The sequence below is a fragment of the Calliopsis andreniformis genome, chromosome 8 (assembly GCF_051401765.1).
Source record: "Calliopsis andreniformis isolate RMS-2024a chromosome 8, iyCalAndr_principal, whole genome shotgun sequence".
NCBI classification, from domain to species: domain Eukaryota; kingdom Metazoa; phylum Arthropoda; class Insecta; order Hymenoptera; family Andrenidae; genus Calliopsis; species Calliopsis andreniformis.
In genome coordinates, this window is record NC_135069.1 from 1,232,849 (window position 1) to 1,260,358 (window position 27,510).

Here is a 27,510-nt window from a genome sequence, read left to right on the forward strand (position 1 = left end):
TTGCGTTCGAGTGAATTCGCTCCTTCCTCTTTTAATCCTCTTTGCTCTTATCTTCTATCTCTTCTCTGCCCTGTTTCTCTCTTCGATAGCTCGAATTACGAGCAAGAAAATATCTTCCTTCGTATACGACTTACTCCAGGTTATGATCGGTCAAAAACCGCATCGGCTTTTTTAAAGACAGAGGCGTTTAGCTCGAAGCGTGAATAGGCGCGTGACGTGTATCATAAAAAATGTTGAAACTTTTTAAAGAATCTGCAAGGCAATTCCAGGAAAGTTTTCTGTAATGTTTAAACCCTTCGAGGCTCGTATATTTTCCCAAGAGACAAAATCCTGCTCAGGCAGGCTACTTTCCAGCTTCGTCGCTGTTAGTCCATAACACCTTCTCTTCTTCCTTTTCTTTTTATCGTACTGGTTCACCGGCCATGTACGTGCTCTTGTACCAAAAGGTAAGTTTCTTCAAGTTTACGCCGGTGATCGTGTAACGCCACTGCGCCGGTCTGCTATTTAGAAGTCGTAAACCTACACTCGACAAGCCTGACCATGGCGCGTGCTATTTTTCCTTTAAATTCAAGCCTGTAAAAAGCTCGTAGAAGCAGAATATAACTAGAGATAGGTGTATTGGCTCTCAAATTTTTAAACAGAAATATTCTGTACTTTCGCAAAAGTACCTTAACTAATCATCCTCTACTATTTCATTTAGTATATCAAGGTTGGTACACTTGGTACGCTTGTACACTTGAAACCAGAGGTGTGAGTGTTTCTCTTAAGACATTCGAGTCCCGATCTCGTATCGCAAAGTCTGTTTCCTTGGGATTACTCGTAGCAAAGGGCATCGAGTTTCTCAAAGCGAGCAAGAAAGATATCCTCTTCCCCTACAAGGGTCTTATCTCGCGGAATTGTATGCAGTATATTGGCAATAGGTTCTAGGCTTTATTTAAATTTCATCGAATCGAAAGCACGTCGATTTCGAAGACGTTACGTTTCGAAATCTCTATCTTGGAAAAGGACCAAGGGATTGATCGAGTAACCGAGAGCAAATTAGTCGTAGCAGAGATTCCAGGGCAAGAAGCGTGTGCCCGTTTGAGAGAAAACGACGTTTCCATGGAACACGATCGTCGAGATCAGGAGGTCGATTAAGGTCGGTCGATCTGGCTTAGACGGAGTAGGTGGTTCGAGGTGTTGGGAGGACTTAACCGGGGGTTCGGTAGACGGGGTAGAAGAGAGCCCGTTCATAGTGAAAGGGGGCAAGTGGAGGAGAGCGAAAGCAGGAAGGAGGGTGCAATGGAGAAATAGAAGGAGGGGTTGGAGGAGAAAGAGCAAACGCCCGCAGCATGACACCGCATTGCGCCCACTTGCCAACCCGCCCAACACCTAAATTCGAATTAGGGAGCCAGCCCTGTCGTTTCTCGTCAACACGATTCTCCTGTCCTGGTAAACCCACGGACAGGACATCATCGTCTCCTTATACCTACACATCCACAGGGAAGGAGAGAAAGTGGAAGAGAGAATGCGTATGTGCAGGTTGGTGTGTACACACATACACACATATACACATACACACAAAGGCGTGTATATCTATATACATACATAGGTAACTTCTATCCACCACGACCCTCCTTTGCTCTCTCTCACCGGGAGAGCAATCAGAGGGAGCGAGGTGAAGAGCTCGTTTTCCCCTTCCTTTGGGGATCGATATCAACGTTATCGACTGCTTTTCTCGCTCCTTGTCGCTCGAAGTACCACATCGGAGTTGCTCACGTATTCTCGGCAGGCGCGCAGCCAAAAGGCTCGATTTCGGCGTATACTTTCTACCGCGAAATCGGTGCCAGGTCTCGATTTAAGCGACCCCGTCTTCCTGCCCGACCAACCGACGTAAACTCCTGCCCGTTGATGACCGTTCGCGTGTTTCGAATTTCTCGCATGCATCGACTCTCCTCGGACTCGATAGGTATATCAGCAGCGATTTTTCCCCATTTTCTACCCTCCCTCGAAAAGGAAGGGATGAACGATTCGAAGCGAGGCGGGATCGTTAGCCCGTCTATCGGTAACTTGTCGATGGAGTGGCGCTCCCGCTTTGAACTCGACGAGCCGCGGAAAGCTTTAATCAGATAGCCTCGGTAATATTTACATTTTGATGGTTCGCGGGTTAATGCCACGACGGTACCTGTGTGTACACCCTTTCGCGCGTTGCTCTGCATGCGCCCTCTTAGCGCGGCGCGCGCGGTCTCTGTGTTGGCTCGTGTTAATAATTAACCACCGACTGGCGTGCCGAGGAGCTTTTGCGAGCACTCGCGGCCAACTCCACGGCTCGTTTCATTTCGAGTAACATTCCAGTTACGCTCTCTCTTCTGCTCGCTGGCGCAGCTAACGTAAAACTTGCTGTCTTTTCTCCCGGTTTTTTCGCCTGCGAAACTTTCGGCTGTTTCTTTTGGATCTTGTGCAAATAGCTCTCTATCGCATGAGAAAATTCTGTTGAAGAGCCTTGGAGAACTTTTTTCCCTTCTTCGATGGGTATTCAAATGTCTCCACGATAGGAGGATAAATAAGCCCTGCATCTTATCGATGGATATCAATATCATAATTCGATTCTACGACAGTTATCTGTAAAGAATACGAGACGAGGAAGAAGCGCCACGGGCGAATCGTCTTTAACGTCGCATGTGAAATCACCCTCGCGCAACCGTGATAAAAATAATACAGCTTATTAGCCCCGAGGAGGTCGGCTGTGCCTTTGGAGGGTGATGGTGAACGCGAACGCGAACGTGAACGTGAACGTGAACGTGAACGTGAATGCGTGCGGGGTGGTGGATTGGAGCGAGGGTGAGCACGGTCGGGCGCGTTTGTACGTCGGAGGTTCAGCAGGAGGGAGCAAACGAAAGGCAGAAAGAGAGGAGGAAGACCGAAAGAGGAGAACGGGCGAGAGAAGAGGGTTGGCCACGTCATGGGTAGAGGTGGAAGAGGATGGTGAACCATGGGGGAAAAAGAAGGGCGAGAGGGGGAAGTTCCCTGTCGCCGCCACGCATTGATTTTGCTCGACAGACAGCCGCCTGTTGGGTTCTCTGACTCGAGAACCTAACTGTTCACCGAGGGTACGCTCGCTCGCACACCCTTCCGTCCTCCTTTCGCCTTCTTCTCGCCCTCTTCTCGCCCTCTTTCTTTCGCGTTTCCTCCCCTCGGAGCTTCTTTCCTCCGTCCACGCGACGCCTATCGCGTCCAATCTTCTTTTTCCTCTCTCGAAGAACGACGCGACTCTTATTGCGAACGTTAGTAGAGTACGCAAAAACCCTCCTGTTATCTTGTCGCGGCGATACTTGTTGCTGTGACGCTGGTCGATCGGCCGAAACAAATATATTGATTCGCCCACGCGAAACAATCGTCGCTCGTGTCCTGTGCATCCCTGCGCGCTTAATCCGCGAATCGAACCGATTCGAAAGAATACGCTGGCGGTTATTGGGTCGACGATAACCTTTAATAGCCGTATCAGTTTATTGGGTCGGGCATTTCGATGTCCACGAGCCTCCTCGCGTTTCCGTTCCGCGTCGAGGGGGGAGATTAATTACGCATCGAATGGGAAATGTCGTGTGACGTGGGAACGCGCGCAGCGTATGCCACCGTAATTCTGCTGGCCCGTGTAATGTAACGGCAAGTTAATCATTTGCTGGCGAGTGTTAAACCGTTTTAAATTTTAGCCTTCGGTGTAATTGTCATGTATCAATGCTATTCCATTGTAATGGCGCTAATGGACTGGAGATACCGTTGCAAATGTCGCGATTGCATTGGTAAGCATCTTACGTAAACATCGGCCGCGTATCGAATGAATTTAAAACGGCGCGTACATATGCCGCAAGCGACGAAATTACATTGAACTTTGGCTTCGAAGCGGCTGTCCCTAGGGTTTCCTTTCCGCGCGTAATAAGCTTTCAGATCGTTGCACCAAGCTTTCCGCGACGAACCACTCGCCACCGAATAGGTCAATCGTGACCATTATCCCGCTGTTTGCTAAGATCGCGTAAATTTAGCCCGATCGGAGGTCAGGCGATATACGCGCGCGTCAGACCATATTTCACGGACCTATCTTTAATTCGATCATCGAACTTATCGGACTCGAGTGCCCGCGGCCCGAGAAATTGAAACGGTTCGTGGCACGTTTTTGCGGCGACGAAACGCGCGACCTCGATACACTTATCAAGAGCCTTCGATAACGACACAGACGGCGGAGTCGTCGAGTATCGGAGCAAGGGGATCATTTAGAAAGTCGCGCGGTGACTCATTGATCACGGTATCTACGAGCTTCTTCCGCGACCACTTCCGTTCACCACCCCCTTGTTCTCGCTTCCCGCGTTTACAAAGTTCCGCGGCTCGTCTGACGTGCGAGTTACACGCGAGGGTAGCGTGAGGGTAGCGTGAGGGTCAGAGGGATGATGGTCGGTGGTACGGTCAGACTCGACGAAGTGGCTGGATTTCAGGGGGCAGGGGAATGGGGCTGCTAGAGGAGGGTGGTGAAACAGGGAGAGGGTGGATCGGTGACTAGGCGATGGAAGGGAGGAAAACCGAGAGCGGCTTGCTGGTTTCACAGCGCGTGCCGCTTCAGCGCCAGATGGCTTTCGAAGTGCGACAGAGAGGGAGGGAGAGGGAGGGAGAGACAGGGAGAAAGAGAGGAGCAGCGGGATCGTGGACCGTATACGTGCCCTCTTCTCGCCTATTACCCCGAGGCGAGCACGGTTACGCAAGAGGGCGGGAAGAAAAGGAACGGAACGTAGTCAACATTCCCAAATACATCACCATTTTTTCTCGACACCGAGATTTCATTAAATTCTTCGCCAGCGCGTCTGGAGGTTCTTCGAAATGGTTTGGAGGTCCTCCGAGAGCTAGAAGAGTGAAAGAGGGTGTCGGCGGTATTCTTAGATTGTGGTGAAGGCACAGAATACCCCGACGACCCCAGCCAGCAACGAGGGAGACGTAGCATACGAGGAAGATAAGTTGAGACATATTCGGCAGAAAATTTCTCGCGTTTGGCATGAGAAGCGCAAGCGAAAGTGGCCGAGCATTTCTAATCCTCGGTTGCTTTGGGCCAGTGAACTGGTCCGCTCACGGGACACGTACGACCTGCCGCGAGGAGTCACTTCCGAGCACGATTGGGAAAAGTAGCGGCGATATTCCATAGCCGGCGGAGCAGGTACGTGAGAGGATCTCGAACGAGGATCGTTCGCGAAAGGAGGGAGAGGATCGGCGGCTCGTAAAGCGATTCGCAAAGACGGGTGTAATATCGCGCGGCAGGTTCCATTGGCCGAAAAGCGGCCGTCCTCCGGCTCGTTGCGCGCTCCTGCCCCACTCGTTCGAGCACGGATCGGAGCAAGTTGCTCGGAGGAGCACGGTAACCGTACGATATACACAGGGGAACGATAGAGCGAGCAGCACACCAGTGGGGGGAAAGGGACACGAAGACGAACGAAGCGCGTCGAACGCGCGACTCGGTTCTTCAGTCGAGTACCAGCCACCGTTGCTGTCGTGTCGGCCCGGTCGATGCGCTCTCGTACGGAATGCGTGAGAGGGAGAGAGAACGAGCGGCTCGTTAACGATGGATTTTCTCTCGTACGGTGCGTAAGCCGGTCGTCGGTCCGTCGCGGTCGTTTGGTCGGTGGAAAACGCGAGGAACGAGCGCACGCGCAACGCGCGTCCTCGCAGACAAAGGACGGCGATACCGACGCGCTTTAAAAGCGTCGACTCCTCCGCTCTCCTCGCCCCCGAAGGCTCCCACCCTCGTGTTTCTCTCTTTTCTCCCTGTTGCCCCGTCATAGAGCACTCCCTCCCCGTCTCTTTCTCGCTTCCTCTCTCTGCCCTCCTCTGGCCCCCTCTCGACCCCTCTGGTCCCCTCTGTCCCCCTCTGGCCCCCTCTGTCCCTCCCTGTTTGGCTGTCTGTGTCGCGCGGTCGGCCGCTCGGTCTCCGTCGGCTGCGAGGCGCGCGCGTGAAAATATATCCTGGCCGTCTGGCGGTAGCGCCGAAGCATTCAGTCAATTAGCCGTAATGGCACGACCTGCCGCGTCGGTCTCGGCCAATTAAGTGGTGATTAGTGCGCGGAGCGGAACTCTACCGTCACACGTATCTCTCTCGCGCTCTTTGCGCGCCGCTTCGACGATAGACCGCGCGAGCACGACGTTTCTCGCGCGGAGCTGCCTCTCTGCCAGTCGCGGGACGAGCGCGGCCTGGACGACAGCCGACTCTCTCGCTCCGTTGCGCCAACTCGGAAGCTGGACCTACGGCCCACCGAGCTCTCTCTTTTCCGCGCCTCCTTCCCTCTCGCCTCTGTCGCCGTCCACCGACCGCCTCTCCTTTCGCGTCGGCGACGAGAGCGAGTGTGCGAGCCGCCGACGCGCACAGTAGCGCGATCCACTCGGAGCTGTAAATCACGCGTCGACGTCGGACAGCACCGCGGGAGTATGCGCGATGAATGATGATACCGCGCGAGTAACGTTTTGCCGCGCGTTCCGAACTATTTGGAGAGTGCAGCTGCGCCGATTCACCCACGGAACCGTCGCCTTTTTTATCGGCCAGCCTTCTTATCGCCGCTAATTGCCCGCGACACGAAGCAGCCAGCGAGGGATCTGGTCACACCTCTTGTGTACTTAGTTTCAAGCGCGTGGATAGTAGAACCCTGCTCGTGTGATAGAAACGGAGTGGTGATAGAAGTGCGTGGAATGCGTGTGCGTTGATCGCAGATCGACGAAGACAGATCGACGAAGACGGATCGAAGGACGGTGTGGATGTTGAAAAATGCTCTTCGATCGATCGGACGAGGTCACGGAGAAAAGGCGGCCTCGTGCCAAAGTTTCTTGCTAGCTCCGCAGCATCGCGTGCATTCGCCTCGAGGAGGAGCTAGCTCTCTGACACGGCATCCAGAATGGACTTCCGGGCGCCGCATCCACTCGTGCATCCCTCGCACGCGGGACACCCCTACTACTATCCAGGTACAGCAAATCACCGAACCACCCTAGCTCTTCCAATTTTCCCAGATTTCCAGCTGGACTACTCGAATACCTGGACGAACGAACATCAGTCGTGTCCCCTTGTCGCCCGTGCATCGCATTGCGGTCAAAGATCAAATTAAAGCTTCGCGTGATTCTCGTTTGTTCGGAGCAACGCGTAAAAATTGCATCGGATCGATGCACACGAAATGCATCGAGCAGGTTTTGCGCTTGCCAGTCTAATAGATAATTCGTGACTATCAGCTCTATCGTTCGCCAGGAAAAAAAAGGTCGAAACGCGATCGCTGTGACGACACGCGAGACAAAACTCGCGCTGAAAAACCTCCTATCGGGTCGATTCAGCCACGGTTTCGTCACCTTCCCGCGAATCAAGAGATTGGCTTTCACCAAAGTTTCTAGCATCCGCGATTGAGGTGCCGCCTCGGTGACTCGTCGAGGGATAAAAAACAGCGGTTTCGCCTCGAAGAGAGAGGCGCGAGTTCGCTTAACTCGCTCGCCACTGCGCGCCAGCCTGGAGTACTGGCAATTTTCTTAACTACCTCGCCGTACTTCGCCTCCGGTTGGTCGCCGCGAGTATAATTTAAGTTATCGCCACCGTAATATTCGAGAGACGCCAGAGAAACCCAACGTCGATGTACGTGTGCGTGGTCATATAATTTATTTAACGCGACGCGTCGCGTCGTCGTCGCAAACGTCAAGTTGCCGCGCTTAGATATCGACCCTAGTTGCTAAAATAGTTGTTCGCAAAGTCGCGAGCCCGTGTCGTCGTCCATAGCGGGAAAAGTAATCGCTTTGGCAAGAGATACCCCTTGACGATAGATACTTCGTTTGGCGGTGCAAAGGCTGCAGAGCGACGCGTTTGTCGCGTCGCTGATCATTATTAGCCGAGCGTCATGTTGTTAATTGCAGATCGTTTTTTTTTCCCTCTATCGGAAATCGAGGCTCGATGGTAAATATTGGAACAGCGCGTCAGTCGAACCTGCGTATCGGTTCACGCATGGTCATCCAAAGCGCACCGTTTTCCATTCCTCCCTTCTCGTCCCTTCCCCGTCTCTCTTCGCGTTTCTGTCGCTCTCTTAAACGTCGATGCAAGCGCGCGTTTTCTTCCATTCTTTTTTTTCTCTTTCCCTCGTTATTCGTTTTCATCGCGCCAGGGACGATAAAACTAACTGGACATCCGTAACGCCGAGGACGACGAGTCCGTTTTAATTCCTGTACGCCGGTCGAACAACGGATATCGGGTATCGTGTCTGCGACCACACACGAAGCCCCAGTCGCTTCCACGATATTCCCTCCGTGCCAACTCTGCCTCCGCCTCCCCGCTTGTCGCCGCTTTTTCCACCGAGAAATTAATTATCTGTCGGTGACGAGCAGCGATTCGAAGCGTGGTCGGTCGTCTCGCGCTGCCGACCATTTTTTTCCTCCCAGGGATCGGAAAATCGCGTCGGGCCTGCGCGCTGGCGTGGCCAACGAAAATAGTCGAGCGCGGTGCGATTATCTTGAATTCGAAATTAAACCGACGGAAGTGGCCGAGATGGAAATATCAGATTTCAATGAAGCTTTATATATGCGTGGATTTGTTGCACCGATTCGGTGTACGCGCGGTCAGCCGAATTGCCCACACTTTTTTCGTCCCGCTCTCCTCTGAACCATTTATCACCACCGTAAATCGCTCTACCGTTATTCAGGAGAGGAACGATGCTCCTCTTTCTTCCCGCGGCACTGCTCTTCTTCTGCTCCGTTTCTCTGCCGCTGAGTCGGTGAGTGCAAACAACGGGGACCTGTTTTTGCTCGCGATGAAGGTAATTCCTAAAGGAGAGTCGAAATTCTCGAGCGGATATTCTCCGTGAAATCGGCGGAAATTTTTTGGCTGTTCGAACGAGAGCGGCGCGTTGACTTTTCGACTTCGGTGTCGTTATCGGCGTTTAACGATCTTTCAAGGCGGTTTTACGCATGCAACTCGCCCGTCTCGTAGATTACGCTCTTGCATTGTGACACAGAAAATGCCGCCGCTGTTGTTGCCAATAATTGTTACGAATTGTATGCCATTAAAGATAATTCTTATCGCGGTCAATACTGAACGCCAAAGCGGTTGTTGCAACACAACGCGAAGATAATTATTCTAATTGATTTCTGCGCGCGTTGTGGCCTTAAGCCTCGATAATGAGACGATACGAAAAATAGCTCGTTGTCGTGTTCGGGGAACGATTTAAGTTGCATATCATTAGATACGGAAACAGGGAACTGGTGTTAGGAAACTTTCGCCAGCAATTTCGAATGAAACATCATTTATTCGGCCCACTGCTTTACAATGATATTAGTTGGAGGAATTGCACGTGTACGGCGAAATCGGACACAGTGTTGGCTCAGTGTTGGTAGTGGTTAGATTAGTGCGGCTGTGCAGGGCGCCGGCTGCGGGAGTCCTGGGCTGCGACGAAGCCCCACTGACAGGCCTTGGGGTTAAATCCAGTTCCATTACGGGATCTCCGATCCGGGTGGTCGCCTAGCAGCGTCTAACTTGGCTAATTCTCGTAACCTCTCCGTGACGTGGCCGTACACATGTATACACGGCAGTAGTAACTGGACCGAATAGGCTCGGGCCTATTCCCAGATTCCCGTAGTCCGATGTAAACACTTCGCCAGGCGCGTCTACGTTCATTGAAAACGTCTGCCTGGCACGTAGGTCGAGGCGAGAGACGAATGACGGGCTGGGCAGCCGTGAATGAACAGAGGAAAGCCGAGTCAGCAATAACGAGCGCGAAGATCTGCTGACGTTTCGGCACGAGTTTCTAAGAGATGATATGCTCGCGTACGCGTTCCATTTGTCGTTTTTTCTTTTTTGTCGGTATCCCGGCCTGTTTTTATCCGGCCCACCCGTGCGGCACTGTAAATGTCTCGCAAGGCCTCCTCGGTACTCGGACCGTAACGAAGTGGAACGGGCGTAAAAACGAGTGGAAGACAATTAAGGACGGTCCGCGGTCGGACGAGGGAGAGAGCGGTTCGGGAGAGGGAACAAGAGAGTGGAGGAGAGGAGGAGGAGGAGAGGAAAAAACGGAAGGTCGACCACCTATCGGTTTGATAAAGTCCATTACCTTCTCCGCACGATTTCTCTTCCTCTTCACTTTTCGCGCTGAATTCGCATGCGTCTTCTCCTTTCATCTTCCCGCGGCTCGCCACCCTCCCCTCGCGCTAGCCCCGAAATTCAGGGCCCGTTTCTTTGCGTTCATTTTCATACTTTAACCTGCTGCCAGCTCTCATAGAAAATCGTTTCCTCCTCCTTCCCTTTTTTCTGCCCCTCGCGCTCGAACTCTCCCTCCCACTACCCTTCCTCCCTCTTTATTCCATCCCTCGGTATCTCTCTCGCTCCGCAGTCCGCTAAATAATTGCAAGGCAGCGGCGTTACTTTTTCTTCTTCCTGTTCTGCCACGCTCGACAAAGGGCTGTTAAAATAACCCTTTGTGTTTCTACCTAACCCCTTCCTGCCTCTCTTTTCCTCGAGCTTGCCAGTCTGTCCTCTTGGACCGTCGCACGATGCGCTTCCCCGTCGTTTTCCTTTCTCTGACCCGTCTCCTCAACCCTTACCCTCCTGTGTACCCTTTGTGTCTCGACGTTCGCCGTATTTACAAGCACCGTTCGGCATCCGTCGTCGATCTTCCTCTCCTCGAGGCTCTCTCTCTCTCTCTCTCTCTCTCACCCCCTCTCGTCCACGGTCGATCTCGGCTGACCCTGTGTCGATCCGTAAATCCTAAAACCTGCTCGTTCTACTCGAGTCCCGCGCGAGCTGACGAAAACGTGGCAGCCTCAGTGGCCCGTTCAAAGCAGCTTCCTTTCGGACGCAGGCGCGTTCACGCTCAGGTCGAAGGATCATCGTGTCGCCATCGAGGGTGCGCGTGTACGTGCCTTTGGATGTTTTAGCTTCCACCCTGCTGCTTCGAGCACGCTCGGTGAAAAGTGCTTCCGCTACTTTTTCTTTCTTCTCCGAGGCGTACGCGCTTACTCGCAGCCTCTTTTCAAGTCTTCGTTCGCGTCCTATTCTATTCCTCGACCGTGACTGGCGTCGTTCCTTCTCTTCGCCAATTCAGTCGGCAGCTTTCTTCTTGTTCCTCCACGCGTGGTGACTTTCAAAGGTTTTGGTAGGCAGGCGATGGGCCGCGAGTTCGAGCGGCCGAGCCGCGCATGTAAAATGCATGCCGCCTTCCCGACACGAGTGTTTCCTGTTATATAACTCACGACGCACGCCTTCCCCGAGCTACGACGGAGAGTGGGTGGATGGCGAGGTCGAGGGGTGAAGCTAAGGACGAGGGCCTGAGCGAAAGAGGAAAGAGAAGGGTTGTGTTTTATCGTCGGAACGCGGCGCCTTATGGCGCGTCCACTTTCTTCCGCCGTGAAACTTCTTACTTCCGATTAGTAACGCTTCCAACGCGGTTCTTGCGCGTCGAGGTGCCGCAGAAGCTTCCACTTTCGCGACACGTAGCGAAACTTTGCGACCCCACAAGAGTACGCAGCGAATTTACTTTCGAAGCGCACTCGAGTTAATTCGCTGGAAAAAAGGAAAGCTCGTTCCGATTTCATTGTTTGCAGGAATGGAAAATGTCTGCGGATGATGTACCTCTTGAGATTCTGTAGTTTAAAGCGCGACAATACTGGTTGCGCGTTTTGCCAGCTAATCGATAAAGGCGCGGACTCATAAACTGCCAAGGTTACGGAGCCATTGGGCCGAAGAGGGATTAAATTGCTATAAATTGCCAATACCATTAGGCGTCGGTTTCGCTTGGTCTCTCACTTTTCTTTTTCTATGCGTGTCTCTGGTGCGTCTCTAGTGACGCATGGTGGAACGTAGTCATCTGCCAAACAGCGGTTATTCTTCCACGGGTCGTAATTGTCCTTGGCTGAAATTACACCTCTCGGATAACGCGCAAGGTATTCGTACGTGGTTTTCCTGCGGTGAAATTCGCCCAAGAGGGAGCGACGAGCCACACAGGCGGCTCGTCTTGACAAAGCCTCGTCTGTGTGGGTCTCCCAGACACGAAGATCAGTCGTTTCGATACTGGATGGCAAGGTGAATTTTCTGCCCGCGTCCTGTTCTACGACCGCCGCGCTCGAGCCCCATCCGCCGTGAAATAATCACCGAGGAGGGTTGGAAGAACCCAAGGACTATGAATTAGGTATGACCCACCCCACATTGGAAACTCTCCCCTTCGATTTCGATCAATACCCCAAGCGTAGGTGCCGGGAGAAGGGATGAAGGGCTGCACACCACTTTCTTTCGTCCCTTTTCAAACTCCCTCTCGACCTTTCCTCGTCTCTTTTTCTTCCAGAGACACCCTCCAAGAGTCAAAGGCCACCGGTCGAATATAAATCAGAAGATAGTCCTCGGCAAACGAGTTGCCACGCTTGGAATCACTTTTAAATTAATTTATCAACGTTCCCGAGGCTCTTCTGGCCCTTTGACCTTTCGCTCAAATCCCCTTGCGCCCAAGGAAAGTGGTTTTGTTGTTTTTTACGTCTCTACGTGGTCCCTCTGAGATCGTCTTTAAACCGAGCTCTTTGATCGTCTACAGGATTCGTACGATTACTGTGCTTGAACGTACTTTGAAAATCAAAGTTGCGCAGAAAGTGGCGGTCAGGTTATTAGCTGACGAGCGCCGATTAAATGTCAATCTTTCCTCGATGACTCGAGAACCACTCTCTCCTTCTTGCGTTCAATCGATCCTCCAGCAGGAAACTTCCGAACTCCAACGCTGTGCATTAACTTTATTGAAGGGGCTAAGTTGGTCCGTTCGAACGGCCAGATGCAAAGTGGCGCCCTTTCTGCCACGCATCGTTGCTCCTGGGCAAGTGGCTCCGCTCCAACGCGAACAGACTCGATGCTTTTTTACTTAATGAAAATTTCTCTACCGAAGGAAACCGAGAACATCATTTTCCAGGAATTCGCAATTTTCCTCGTTTCCCGAATTCCACGATATTCAAATTCGAATCCTCTACTCTGCAGAGTGCTGCTCCATCCCTACTTCTCCTCAAAAAAAAAAAAAAAAAAAAAAAACGACTGGGTGGAGCTTCGATAACAGGCGCGAACGATCGTAAAAGTATCGCCTTCATTTTTTCCCCAGCATCATTTTCCTATTCTTTTTTGGCCGACGGCTCAGCAAAAAGAGAGAAGCCTGACGTCGCTCGTAGCTGCCGTTATAAATTACAGCCGCTTTACATGATCGCACAATTTATGGCTAATTCGTAATCATTAGAGTCACGCGAGCCGTTATGGGACGGGTTCGCATGTTGACTTCTCACTGCGAGTTGATAACCATGAGGGGTGGTTGCTGCGCGGCCGAGGGTGGGAAAGTGGGTGCTCCGGTGGAGAGCCGCTGGTGACGGTGGTTATGGAAGTGGCGCGCGGAGTCCTGCAACGAGCGCTGTATTTCATTGGATTAACGTAACTGGCGAACGGCGTTTGCGTTTCAATTACTACGCGAATTTACGATTCAATCGCGGCCACGCAGGCGCGCTCGCATCCGATGCACCGAATGGGACGGACGATCGCGACCGCCAGGCCGACGGGGAGAAATGGATCGGAAAAATGGCCAGTGAAATCATTGCAATGAAATTAACGCGGCTCTTCCACCGCCCACGCGTACATACAACCATCCTGCAGCAGAAGGTCGAAGTATCGCGGGCTGCTCGCTTTTTATCGATCGGCTAATTTTTATTTGCTCCTTGCTTCCGTAGTATTTGATTTTCCACCGAAACGCTCTGTTTTTCCCCCTCGCGAGAACGTTTAATCGTATCATCGCGCGTTTTACGCACCAGATATATACGCTGGACGATACTGGTGAAACGTAATTGCCTCTAACCCGCTTTGCTCATCTCCGCGTGGGATGTCCAAGGTTTGGCGCGAACGCGATTATCCACCCTTTAACCGTTCGTTAGCATTTTCATATTTTGCCTGGGATTTTTTGCACGCATTAATCTTCGTTTTTTCACCGAAGACCAATTTCTCTGTCAGCCCTTGATCGTCCTATCATAATTTGGTCACGTCCCGCGGTACCCTACTCTCCCTTTCGCAGGACGTAAACCGTATTTATGCGTCGATAAGCTACTTAGAGAATGCGGACTGGAACACGGAGATTTCCATGTTTGCCCATTGTTTCACCCTGTGGGAAGAGAACGGTGGTTGGCGGGCAGAGACCCCAACGAGAATAGGATTTCCCTCGGAGCGGTAACTGCGGGTCGAGGGGAAGAGGGGAAGAGGGGAAGAGGGGAAGAGGGAGCGAGTCAGAGCCTAGCCAATACTATTCTGTGCGTGCCTAACCGTGTTTAAGTTTCCCCGTCTCGCTCGCTCGCTTTTGTTCCTCTGTCCCTCGTCCGCCGTTTCCCTCTTCCTTTGGAAATTATTAATCACCGATGCTACGTCGCTCGCGCGCTCCATCTTGGCATTGTTCCAGTGCCGGCCAATTTAACTGTTGCCGACGCTGATAAAGCGAGAAAAAAGAGTGGTCCGAGCAAAGAGACTTCAAAGTGTCGGTAATTAACGCGACTATTGTACCATTTGGCTAACTTTGAAGTTCGGTTAACGGGACGTTCGGTTTTCGCTCGCTCTTTTCACCGTCTCTTGTTTCAGCGACGACACTAGCCATTTTGAAATTAGTCAGAGTAGATTTGGGAAACTCCTTTCAGGCTGCACGCTTCCATTCCCCGATCGAGTAAACACTTTCGGTCTGAAAAAGGCAGGGAATATTTTTGTTGGGAGCCTCGGTAGCGGGACAGATTATAAAATGATTGGTCGAAAAACGGAGCGAGAGTTAAGTGACTGGTACACACTTCGGGTGTGTTTGAACCTGCGTCAAGTGGCGCGACGCGGCGCGGTCGAAGCTCCGCGCCTTTCGATCGTAATGAAAATTGATGGGCTGGCTAACCGCGTTTCACGACAGTTGCAGCTGCAGGCGGGTACCTCCAGGCAACTTCCTTGCTATATCCCGTCCACCGACCAATGCCACGCAACTGGTTCGTGTACTTTCATGGCTGGTTTGCGCTCGCGACACTCGTAATAATCGTTCGCCCCGTCGTTCGCGGCCTCTCCTCGTAGTTTTTGCCGTGTCGCCTTTACGATTATCATCGGGCGTTAAACGATCGCGAGTAGGCCACGTATCGGAGGCTCGAGGGAGACGAGGGCAGCTTTCAGCGGATCGTCGAGTCGCAAACTTTACGGCGATTACGCGGTAAATTCCAATGGTCTTGTAAAACGAGTGTCGACGACCGTGTCCGACAAATTGCTTCTTGACCCTGTTTCGTCGACGCGGTTTCGTTTCACGGCGCGGCTCGGTACGATTTTTACACCGCGCCGCGAAATGAAGTTCTTCGAAATGGACGAGGGTACCGGCCATTTCGCATCTCCCGTCGCGATTTCTACGATCGTGACCTCGTTTATTTACGAGCAGTTTCCCCGTTCTCGAAGTATCGTTGCTGTCGTTACGCCGTGCTCTGGGTGACGCTGGGACACTAAAGGGCGAGGAAAAGGCGACGTTAAAGTATCGAACTTTCCTTCTCTCTCTCGAGCCATTCGGGAAACGTTTCCCCAGAGGAGGGTCGGCATTGGGAACGACTCTGCGAGGAGAGAAATCGACTGTCTGTCCTTCGATTCGATCGCCTTCGCGAGACATAGAGTGCTCCGAAATTCGTTAGATGAAGTTTCGGTCAAGTGGCAGGAATTTCAGGCCACCCTGTATTCTAGGAGCGGGCGCAGGGGTAGAAAAGTGGGGTGTGGAAGAGGGGACAGACGGGGCGACCCGATGGCCAGTTGCCAGCGGTTATATCAACGTGACCCGAAAAATTCCGAAGCGGAACCAGCTAGAGACCGGTGGAATTGCGGCGACGCGCGTTGCTCGGCTGGCATATCAAACGACCTCGTCGTCCGTGTCCTGTTCGTCTTGGTCGTGATCGCGGCGCGTACTCCGAGTAGAATGCCTGTTGTATGGGCAGACGATGCCCTTAATCCCACGCGATTGCGTTTTCGCGTCTTTGAGATATCAATTTTCAAACGAACCACGCGCGTTAATTGAAATTTATATTGCCCTAGCGTTGCACGCCTGCGGAGGAGCCTGATATCGTTTCGCGCATTTATTAATGGATCGCTCGATCAGCCCGTGGAACTTATTCCGTTACAATAACTTGATACGCCTCGCGACACGCGATACGAGGAACGTGCAGGCGTAGGCTGTGTTTCTCTTATATGGCAGTCCTGCTACGTGCACAGATCCGTCGCGTTCGCCGCGATATTCCGCGCATAGAAAGGAGCCATCCTGTTGAACGCCTCGAATTCGACAGCGCGGCTAGCCTATTCTAGAATAGGCGAAGGGCGGGGCAAAAGAAGGAGTATCGGTAGAATCAATTTGTTGAAGCTAAATCATTGCGGCTTATAAATCTGTAGGGCGATCGCTCGCATCTTTGATATTTACTCCGAAGATATTAAACCGGTTCCCCTCAGCTCCTTCCTCTCTGTTCTCGGTTCCGTTTTCCTTCCTCGTTCGCTGCTGCTTTTTTGATCCCAGTCTATACGATCCACGTGTACGTTCCGCACGTTCTCGGCAGCGTTAAGAGGAAGCTGCGAATGTATAAACATTTATGCAAAGCGAGCCCGAGCTGCTTCGCCTGGAAAACCGACCCGCTTTACGATAAAGTTGATGCCATTTTTCATGGGCGGCAACCGGCAGCGCGGTATGAAATTTTTGTCACGTTCGCGACGGGGACGCGGGTGGTAGAACGAGGAGCATCTACGTCCTCGAGCAGCCATTCGGGTTCGATTGAAAAAAAAGTAACGAGATTTCGTGTCCGCCAAGCTAATTTTTGAGCGTAGCAGCGCGTGAAATTCCAGCGCGGCAAACGTCCCGGCGGTTTCGTCGCGGGAATTTTATTCGATGGCTGTCGTATAAATTCCGATTTAGAGGGCCACGGTGTCGGCGAAGTTGAGCATTTTTTCGCCGTCATTGGGCAGGGAATTATCGGAATAAGGGAGTAGAAGGAAAGTGGCTGAAGCGCGCAATTCCCTCGGCAATTTGCTTAAGCCGAGAGCGGATCGCCGCAACTTGGAGAGCAACGAGAGTCGTTAAAATTTCCCGCCCCTCTCTCCTCTTCCTCCTCTCACTTCTGACCCTCTTTGTCTTGGCTTCATTACTCGTGCTCTCTCGGTCCTGCTTCATTCTCTCGGGAGGTATTCAGCCTCGACGATTCGAGATGAGAACATAAACGAGCGTAGTAACGCGTAGTTATGATCGAATCACCCTCGGTGAGGAGAAAGGCCGAACCGAAGCAACGGTCGAAGATGGTAGCGAACATTTTTAGCGAATCGTTGGCTACTGGCCGAGGTGTTCGCGGGTCTCATAATTCCCGGAAATTCACGATGCTCGCGTGGATATCGGCTCGGGTCTCGTCTTTATTAGTCGGTATAAAAGCCCGCCACGGACTGGCTATCCGCCTTGGGAAATGGGTTCGAGAAGACTTTCGAGCCACTGCGTTATTCGAGCACGTAATTCAGCAGGGGTTGGGGACCTGTTCCTTCCTTCCTTCCTTCCTTCCTTCCTTCCTTCCTTCCTTCCTTCCTTCCTCCCTCCCTCCCTCTTCTCCTCCCTCCCTGTCTCCATGCCTGCCCTCTCTGCTCCCGGATCGTGCTCAATTCCGGAGGTATGACAGCGCGTATATCTCACACATCTGTTAGCCCGTTTTAGTTTGCTTTTATCCCCGAACACGCGACATACGCGAGAACAATCTACAGAATCTCGTTTCCGGTTTCACGAGCCTCAAGATATATCTGTTTTCCACTCCCCTCTGCTCCTCCCTGTGGCTTTGCCCGATTCAAAGAGCAGAAAGGTGAACCAGCAACTTGCCGCCAAGCCTCTCTACCCTTTCATTCGTCGCCTCTGACACGGTGATTTGAATTGCACCGCTCCGATAAGAAATTTCCCTAGGTCTGTCTGCAATTTCGTGCTCCGCGCGGCTTAGAGAATTCGCTGTTGTGACTAGTCATTACGGCGCGAAAGCAATCTCTCGGATTCGTGGTTTCCAGGCGACTCGCGCTATTCTTATCGCGATACGTGATCTCATCGAGAGGCGGCGTTATTCCTCGACGCTCGCCTTGCCTGATCGCGTCCGCTCTTGCTCATTTTGTCTCGAGCGTCCCTTAATTGCGGATACGTACATTTGTAGCCCGAGTTTATTGGTTCGTAAAACAGAGAGCCACTCGGCGTTTATTCGCCGCGCGGACGAGGAACAAGGCGAGGAACAAGGCGAGGGTCTATCGAGACAGTAGGTTATTCGAGCGATGCGAGGAGGAGACGACAGGCTCTCCCGACTGCTCTTCGAGTCCTCTTAAACTTCTCCTAGTCGAGCACATTGTTCGCTTCTTTAGCGCACGCCTGCACACCATCCGTTCTTCGCCGAATGCTTAGTAGAAGAACGAATTCCAGCAGAAAACCTGTTTCCGGCTTCCCGACACGATTCGTACGCGGCCACTCCAATCCTCTCGTTTAGAAGCCCCTTGCCCGTTTCGATCGGCTCTTACCGACAAACGTGATCTCGTCAAGGCATGCCAGTCTCTCTTACCTTGAGACTCTTTTTTTCGCCGACGAGTATTTCTGCCGTCCAGCCGTGCAAGCCCGCGATTACGTTTATTCGTTTAACGCGTTTCAGCAAAGCATTACGACTCTCGAGGCCGTATCGAGCCAGACGCCTATTTCACGAGCACTCCCGCAGCGGACCGGTTGCCGAGAGAGCTCCTCGTTAACGAGCGTATTCACGGGAAATCGTAACACGTGGCGGAGTGTGGCAAGCCTTTTGGACCCAGCCCAAAATTCATCTTTCTCCATCGTCGTCGAGCCACAGAGAGGTCTCTCGCATAGACGTATCAATTTTGGCTAATTAAAGGAACGTTTTTGCCACCTCCCGACTCCACCTCTCATTTTCTCCGATTCGCCCTGCTGCTGAACGTGATTCCCCTCCTCTGTCCATGCTCGCTATCCCATGTTCGGAAGCTCTGTGTAGGACAACGGCAGCGATATGTCCTATACATCCTAAACGGATTAATTAATAATAATGCGCGGTCCCGTGCATGTTAAACCTCCATCCCCTGTTCGGTTTCCAACACGGTAGGAGCGCGCGTGCCCATGATTATTTTAATGAGCGAGCCACTATAGCCCTGGTCGATCGATTACCCAGCCAACCGACGAAATTAATAACCTCTGTGCTCTGTCCGCGCGGCCTGCCGTGCGTACGCTCTCACGATGTAAACGCTTCCACGGGAAGTCCCTCCTCTGCCCGAGCCCACCCCCGCGAAGTCGTTAACGAGAAAATGTTTTCGATCGACGCCCTCCATGTCGATCGCGCCTGGATAACGGCGCGAGCTCGTCGAACGCGTCACGCCGCTAAAATGTCGTCCCTCTGGGCCTCGTTGACCACGTTATCTCCGAAACGCACGCCTCCTCGAAATTTCCTGCTTTACGACCGCCCAACAACCTGTGGCCCACCTATTCCACCCTTTTTCCCTCGAGTTTCCATTTTGCTTTGCCCCGATCGCGCTGCGGCCTCGAAATTGCAAACCTTTCAGCTTCCGAGAGACGCTTGATCATCTTCCGGCGTGTTGCGCGAGATAATTGGCTTCTTCGTTGGCCAGCGTTAATCGTTGCAGCAATATCGAACAGCTGCGCGGACCTTGGGCCTGCTAGCTACCAGTTTCGCCTGGAATTTCCGAGCCAACGCGTAAATTAAGTCCGCGGCGTACTCGATCGTAACAGGGAGAGGAAGAATCTCGCGGTGGCAATCTTTTCATGCGGATTTACGCTCGATCCTCGGCTCGTGACTGTGTTCGGCGAAAGTGTATGTTGCTCTGGGTTCGAATGAGAACGATTAAGAGAAACGTATGGCATGGAATCGGGTGCTTAAATCTCGTCGAGGGCCTGTCGGAATATTCAGCAGTTGCCAGACGCTTGCATTAGCGATTCCAGGCACGAGGCCCTCGGACCCTCTCGGCTGAATACAAAAACCGATCGACGATTTCCCTGACAGCTGCGATCGTCTTCGGATTCGACGAGTCAAACAAACCTTGATGGCTAAGGAGAAGAATTAACCGGTTTCGAGCCGAGTCCGTGCCATTACGCTCCATGGGAAACGGGAAGCGATGGGAAGGGATGGGAAGGCGCTTCACACCCCTTCCGGCAATCGACGTATCGATTTCGCCGAGTCGAATGTCGCTGGGGATGCACTCGGTGGTTAGTTGACTAGAGAGAAGCGGAAGTTGCATTGTACGATCAAAGGTTTCCCAGTCTCGCGATCTCGAGAGACCAGTAGCCTGGCGCTGGTTCGTTTAGAGCAACGACTATAACTCCTCCATTTTTCTCGTATCTCACAAGAGAGCATTTCCCATGTCGAATTTCCTTGACGTTCCACCCTCCTCCCAGAATTCTTTCGCCTTTTGCGTCACCGCAAGAAACCGATCGCTTGCGCGATAGATAAGATAGCTGCGGTATGGCTCTCGAGGGGTACGCGATTCTTCACCGACACGCGCTCGTACGTCCTGCGACAAAGAACACAGTAGATAACCTGGAGCTGATCAAGCGTCGAGATACGGCTCGGTTGTTGGGATGAAATTATTAACGCTCCCGCATCGAGATGGCCAGCTGCAGGAGATTATAATATTCACAAGCTAATTAACGAACCTCTGACCACGCTCGGGCTTCGCGGCGCTCGATCCTATTCTCGTGTCGCGATATTTCGAAGGATACCGAGAGAACGGCGAGCACGACGCAGAGAACGACTAGTAGAGACAGGGCAGCTACGTTTGTTTCCCAACAGCCTATTGGAGTCGTTTGACACTGTTGGCCCCAATTGGCACTCGTTGACCCCACTGTACGCGTTGTCATGACTCCGAGTCATCGGCTTACCAGCCCGTTAAACTTGCTCCCTGGCCTCATCGCCCTCCATAATCATCCGGCAGGCGTGCTCTCGCCTCTCGTTGCCTCTCTCCAAAGACCCTGTCCCTCTCTCTGCCTCTCTGTCCGCTGGTGCTTCTGTGGAAGCAGGCAGCCACGCACGGACTCCTCGCTTCCACGTAGTCGCTCGCGCGTTCCCTCTGCACGCACTCGTGTGCACGCGAGCCCAAGAGGAGAGAACGAGCGAGCGAGCGAGCGAGCGAGCGAGCAAACGAGCTCCTTGGCATGCGTGCGTCGAAGCTCTCGGTAACTTCCACCGTGGATCCGCTAAATTGATTCGGGCCACGAAGTTTAAGGCGCGCTCGAGACCCGCTGGAATCCGCTCCCGCTCGCTTTCTCCCGTTTCTCGCGTTTTACCGTTGCTCCTCGGCGTACTGTCTCTCGCTAAGTTCATCGACGCCGGGAACCGCGCGCTCTGGTCTCTTTAACCCTTCAACTGGTATGACGAGCAGTGCTCGTTGAGAGACTTGTCAATAGGGCCTTACGTCAACATATTTTAAGACGCTAGAAATAAGGGCGTGGTGAGCACACTTCTCAGATACTCTTTAAAATTCTGTATTGGTAACTATTGCGTGAAATGCAGTACTTTAGTTTGTTGTCCTCTACAGTAGAAAGGTATGATCATGGCCTGAAGTAACTAAATTTCGATCAGTCGAGTGCGGTCTCCCTCGTTGAGAGCTTAATTAGCCCTTCCTACTTCCGCGAAAAACTCCTACCCTTTATCGAACCAGATACGTTCGCTAAATCGTTTCGGTGAACCGTATCTTATCAAGCATCTACAGAAGAAGCATCGCGCAGCAGTTTCCAGCGAATCGCCTCGCTCCCAGCGCCTTTTGCGACCGCTTCTTTCTGGCGTCTCGCGTGAGCCTGATTCGTAGGCGTAAAACCGCGTCGAATCGAAATCAACGATCCCCTTATTCGACGCGTACAGCTGTTTTACGCCGCAAAACAAACACCACGGACCGTTCCCGTGCTCCTCGTCTCCACCCGTAATTGATCGTAAACCCATGGAAGTCCCGCGGTTTTACGAGCGGGGCTCGGTTTAGAAACGCTTTCCCGGGAACTCGCGCTCTCGTCCCGTGTCCCTGTTTCATTGAATTTCTCGGTATCCGCGTCGCCTCTCTTTTCGCGCCGCGCCCATTCACCGAGCGCTTTTTCAACGATGAACGCTGCGAAATAATTAATCGTCGCCTCTCTCGCTCGATCCCGCCGCCCACCGAATTCCGTCCGTCAGGGCCGATTATTTATTTCACCTGCGCCGATGCTCTCGATCTCTGAAGCAATTAACAGTCTTCGCGATTCGGAGCACGGTTCGAGCGTCGACGAGAGGCTTTCAGCAATCCTGTGCCGCGCTGCGTGGCACGTAGTGCTGCGTCACGTCACGCCCGCTTCTCAAGCGGCTTATCGACGAGGATCGATCGACCGATCGAATGAAATCCCGCTGGCGTTCATCCTCCGTATGCCTAATCGGCGATGCCTCCGATAAGAGGATCGGACGCGTGGGAGGGAATCGAGGGTGGCGAGGGTGGCGAGGGTGGCGAGGGAGGCGAGGGAGGCGAGGGAGGGTGGAACGCAGTCTCGTCCCCTTTCATCGCGAATGTCGACGTTGGCGTCGGTGTCGACGTCGAAGCGGCGGACCGACATCAAAGGCACAGTATATAAATCAATTACCGACGACAAAGCGACGCCAGCGAGCGCACCGGGCCGCGCTGATGCGGCGACGGTCTGCGCAAACTCGATTATCGATACACTTGGAAGGTCGATGGCTCGTCGACTATGAACGACCATCGATAAGGAGAGTTAAGAATGACGACGGAGTACGCCGAGACCGATGGGAGGGAAAAGGGGGTTAGAGAAAGCTGGCGCAAGAACTCGTCGCGTGCCGTGTAATCTGCTCGCGTTGCTCGTCATGCCGAACAGAGCGGTCCCCGCAACAAAAACTTGCGTCTGCTTTGCCGCGACAGTTTTTCGAGAAGGGCTTGCCGTGGCCGAGTAATGCAATGCACCCGTCGAAGCGCGCTTCGAATCTCGAACAGTCGAACTTGCGACGATGCGCTCGATAACATTACGTTTGTTAGGTTGTTAGGAGATTCCTGCTGCACTTTCAGCAGTCCTCGAGAAACGAACCTGCGTCGCTAGTTTTTCCATTCTTCTCTCGTATGCAGCGTCTACGACGTAGAGTCTTGCGTGGAGGTCGAGAGGAGATACTGCTGGGTGAGGAGGAAACTTAGCTCGGGTCATATCGCTGGCACGACCTACATGAGATTCATTTTTCCAAGGAGCTCTGACGCGTTCTGGTACGATCCAGGTCGCACTTTTTCCCTCAGCTTCTCATCCATAACGCTATCGGCGAAGTAACTTGGCTCGCCAGCTGCAGGTGCAGGGACAAAGAATCGCTTATTTACAACGTTGTTTCGTAGTCGAGCGTGAACTCGCTCGCCTTTGATTCCCGCTGCACCTACGGAGAATTCTTCATCCGAGAATTCCGAGGTTTCATTGATCGCGGGTTAAGTGGCTCGGTGACACCAGTTAACCCGCCACTCAGCGCGCGTACAATCCGCGTGATACGAATTACGTTCGAGCGTGTTTACGGCCTTCCTCGCTCGAACCTCGCCCGGGTAAAATTGTTTCTGCCGCGTTTCTTGCATTTTGCGGCCTGTGAAAGTAATCGAAAAGAGGAATATACGGTCGATTGGAGGTGCACCGATCGTGCAGCGATTCGGGAGCGAGCTGGCAAGCGGCTGGAGCGTAACGACTGACACGCATATCCGCACGAGCTATATTTGGCTGGACGCAGCTCAGCGGCACGTTCCATCGCAGCGTTTACCGTGTCAAATTAATATCTCGGCGTCCGGCCAGGGACAATTTCGTGGCGCTGGTTATCGAGATGGTTCAATTGTCTGGTTAACTTAACCACTTGCGACGAGACGGTCGCGCGCCGCATCGATCTTCCCCTCGCGTCCCGATTATCCGGCGTTTTTGATTCCAGTCAGACGCAACGCGCGTTGCATTCATTTTTTAAACCGTCGCCTTTTCTTGTCTGTTTCAGGTAAGCTGGTAGAACGACCGATCGAGACGGTGGGGTAAGAGGATCGTGAGTTAATCGTTCGTTGTATAAGAATCCCCTGTCGCCTGAATCGCTGTTGTCCCTGGTTCATGCGCTTCCTCGCATATAAACAGCGAGGCGTTCTTTGTTCGCGTCCCTACTCGCGCGTTGACCTGCATAAATTAATTTCAACGCGCGTGTCTATCGCAGATGGCAGCGGGTCTTTGAATTTCCAAGATCCGAGCGACACGTCGACGCTTAAGTATCGAGCACAGTATTCTAGCAATTTTCTTAGCGCTATCAAGCCCATCTCCTTGAATTGTTTCAACGCATCCAAGGCCAGCGACATCCTGTCCCAGAGTTCGTTACGAAACCGCCGCGTACGCGTTCAGTCGCTCGAGAGCCTTGCAGTCTTCTATCTTTTCGAATCTTCAAGCACTTCCTTACAGTTTCTCAGTTTTGCTTATGAAAATGTGAACCTGTCGATCCCCTGATGGAGCTCGCTCCCAGCAGCTCGTCGAGCGAAGTTCGCTCGAGCTGGATATCTAACGGTACACGATCGATGCCACGATGCCGCGATTTCCATTCGCAGAGTTCTGTGAGAACCTTGAACGTTGAAAACGATTCCACAGAGATGGTCGAGGAACAAGACGAATCGGCGTTGTTTCACGCGAATTGGGGGCACGTGGAGATTCGAGGCGTTCGAATGGCGCGGCGATGAAAAACGTGCAAAGAGGATTTACCGATGCAGAGTTGCGGAGTCGTAACGATTTCACGGACGGGCGATTATTCGGACGGAAGGTTGTCGTGCGGAGAAGTGGCGAGTGTAACGAGAGAGGAGGCGGGGCGGCGAGGGTGGCGGAGGAGCGAGAGGGGGCATGCTCTCTCGCATGCACCGCCGCCCCCGTAATCGCGGTTAATTAACGAGCCAGCAGCTGGTAACGAGGCTGCCGATTGCTTGCCGCGCATCGGCCACGATTATTCCGGCTCCTATTCCCTTCCGGTTCGTCGAATCCACCTCCGATTGTCATCGTTTTCACCGTGGAAGCTTTCCCGTCTCCCGATTTCTGCCTCGATTTTCCTCTCTTTTCCACTCTTTTCCTCTCTTTCCCTCTCTTTCCCTCTCTTTCCCTCTCGGCCGCAGCTGGAAACGAGATCCTTCTCGAGTTTCGTTTCGAACACTTCGCCTTCAAAGAGCTGGAATTTTCAAGGCACTGTATATCCCATGGAACGTGGGCGCTATACACGCGATAGTTTCGCCTCGCCGCGATCGAAAACGATTTTGTCGAGGCGACGAGTGGCGTTTCCCTTGGCTCGTGGGATACCGCGAGGCGAACGTTTCGAAAGAATTCGAACGACGCGCGCAGGTTGAGACGCAATCCGCGAATAAATGCCAGGATTTCTTTCGGTGCCAAGGATTTCCAGATAAATGTGTTTTCCGAGCGACGAGTGATTAAAGCGTTCCTCCGTTCTCGCGCGCCTGCTTTCCCCCTCTGTTCGCTCTCCACCCCTTCGCCCCTGTCTCTCCTCTTTCTTTCTGTCAGCGGAGCAGCGGAGCAGCGGAGCGTCTCTATCTTCGCGCTTGAAAAGGATCGCAAACGTCCTTTTCCTCGCTTTAACCAGCGGAGGCGTTCTTTTTACGGAAAATGCGGCTTTTAAATCTCGATCCACGTCGCTCTCGCTGGAAGACCGACTGCTGCTAGTCTTTCTCGGGGACGAGAAAGGGACTGGAAGACGACAGAGGGTAAAAAGGAGAGAAGAGAGCTGGGATCGAAATCGTCGCCGGTACCATAGATACCTTTATAGCTGCTTCCCTGGGAACCGATGGATAAGTCGAGCACCCAGACCGAATGCTTTATTAAAAATATCTCTGAAAAGTGGAATGGTCGAGCGAGGAGGAAGGGGAAAGGGGGCACGATGGCTCTCGAGAAATGGGACCAGTTGAAGGGGACAGGGATTGAAATTCTTTGCGTTTTATCTTTAGGAAAAATTAATCTAGCAAAATGCCACGGGCCGCCTCTTCTGTTCTGCCCTGCTCCATCTCTTTCTGCAGCCAGTGTTTCCAAAGTGACGGACGTTACCAGAGCATATTTCTCTAGCTGAGGTGGATTCGTCTCAGTTTTATGCGAATACAGATTTGACAGAAGGAAATTGATACTGTAGAAAGCAATCCATTCGTGGATCCATTCGTTTGCCGATAGATTACCGTCGACTCGCAGAGATTGGAAATCGCGAAAGGGGTCAGACAGGCAGGAACCGAGAAACTTTCCCACTTTTACTCTGGCAAATCCCACGGGCAAGGCTGTGTAGTGTGTACTTGGCGTGAAAAGTTCCCGTGCCCGTTAATCTTCACCCTCTTGAAGTTTATCGTGCGTTACGTAGACCCTCCAACCAAGTTTTCGTCGAGAAATGGCGGAAGCCAGAGGGTAGATAGAAGTAAGCTTTCCTCCGCGTTTCCTTACCTCGACCATCGAGCTCCGCGCACAGCGGCGCAAAACTTCCTGCCCTCCCGAATAAATAATAAGAGGAAGGAAAAACGTTGACTGCGGTTACCGAGCCAGCTTATAAAGTCTGCCCAGCTTCTGAGATATTTGTTGGCTCGAGGAAAAAGACGCTTCACGGTTTTTAATTTCTCCGGAAATTCCAGCTTTTTGGCTCCCTGTCGCTCGAAGAAAAGAGAGTTACGTCAATTGGTTACGTGTGCATGCATCGAAGGAGAAAGGCGCTCCGAAAGTGGATAGGAATCTGTCCGTGGATGGAAGGTGGTCTCCGATATCGATTGCTCGGTGCACTCGAGTCACCCCCGAACGATCCTTTATTCCACGCCGACTTTGTTATCGGCCGCTCCGAGGAGAACATTGCTTGGCCTCGTATTTCTTTCTTCCGCTCGAGGAACGAGCGTTCGCCCACTCCGGGACTCGATCGAGATAAGCGCGAGCGCTGACACGACATTGCCGGTGCGGGACTTCTTGCTTCGTGTTCTCTCCCATCTCTCTTTCGCGTCGTCGCCAGAAACTTCTGATGGAACGCGTATCCACGATCGACGTATCCACGATCCCTGCTCCTATTGATCTCCAGCGAAATCTCGTTCGTCTTTTGATCGGTAAACAGATGTGGGAGAAGTCGATCGACTTGTTGAATTTTCTCTTGCTCCTATTTCTAGCAAAGACACGAGTGTTTTAATAAGTACGAAAATGTTTTTTTGCAGTACGAAAATGTTGATTACTCCCTCGAAAGCGTTATTCCCAGTCCCTCGTTTTGTGAATTCACGAGGCTCTGGAGCAGGTAGATCGCCTAGATAGGATAATCTATCTCGTCCTCTATATCCGCTGGTCGTTATCGAGAAACTCTCGCCGAGGGACACGGAGTAGGTCGATTCATCCTTTCGACCCTGGCAGCTCTCTCCAGCTCGTTAATATTAATTAACGGCGGTGACATCACGGTCGCCTAAATATTTGATTACCCCGGATACCCTGGAGGAGAGAGGGTCGCGGTAGCTCGCTTTTCCGC

The 27,510-nt window shown here is 52.5% G+C and overlaps 1 protein-coding gene across 2 annotated transcripts in view; it reads left to right on the forward strand.

The window, feature by feature from the left end:
• The window catches only part of Px (MAP7 domain-containg protein plexus), a 53,731-nt gene that overhangs the window by 5,886 nt on the left and 20,335 nt on the right, over window positions 1-27,510 (forward strand). The window lies entirely within an intron of this gene.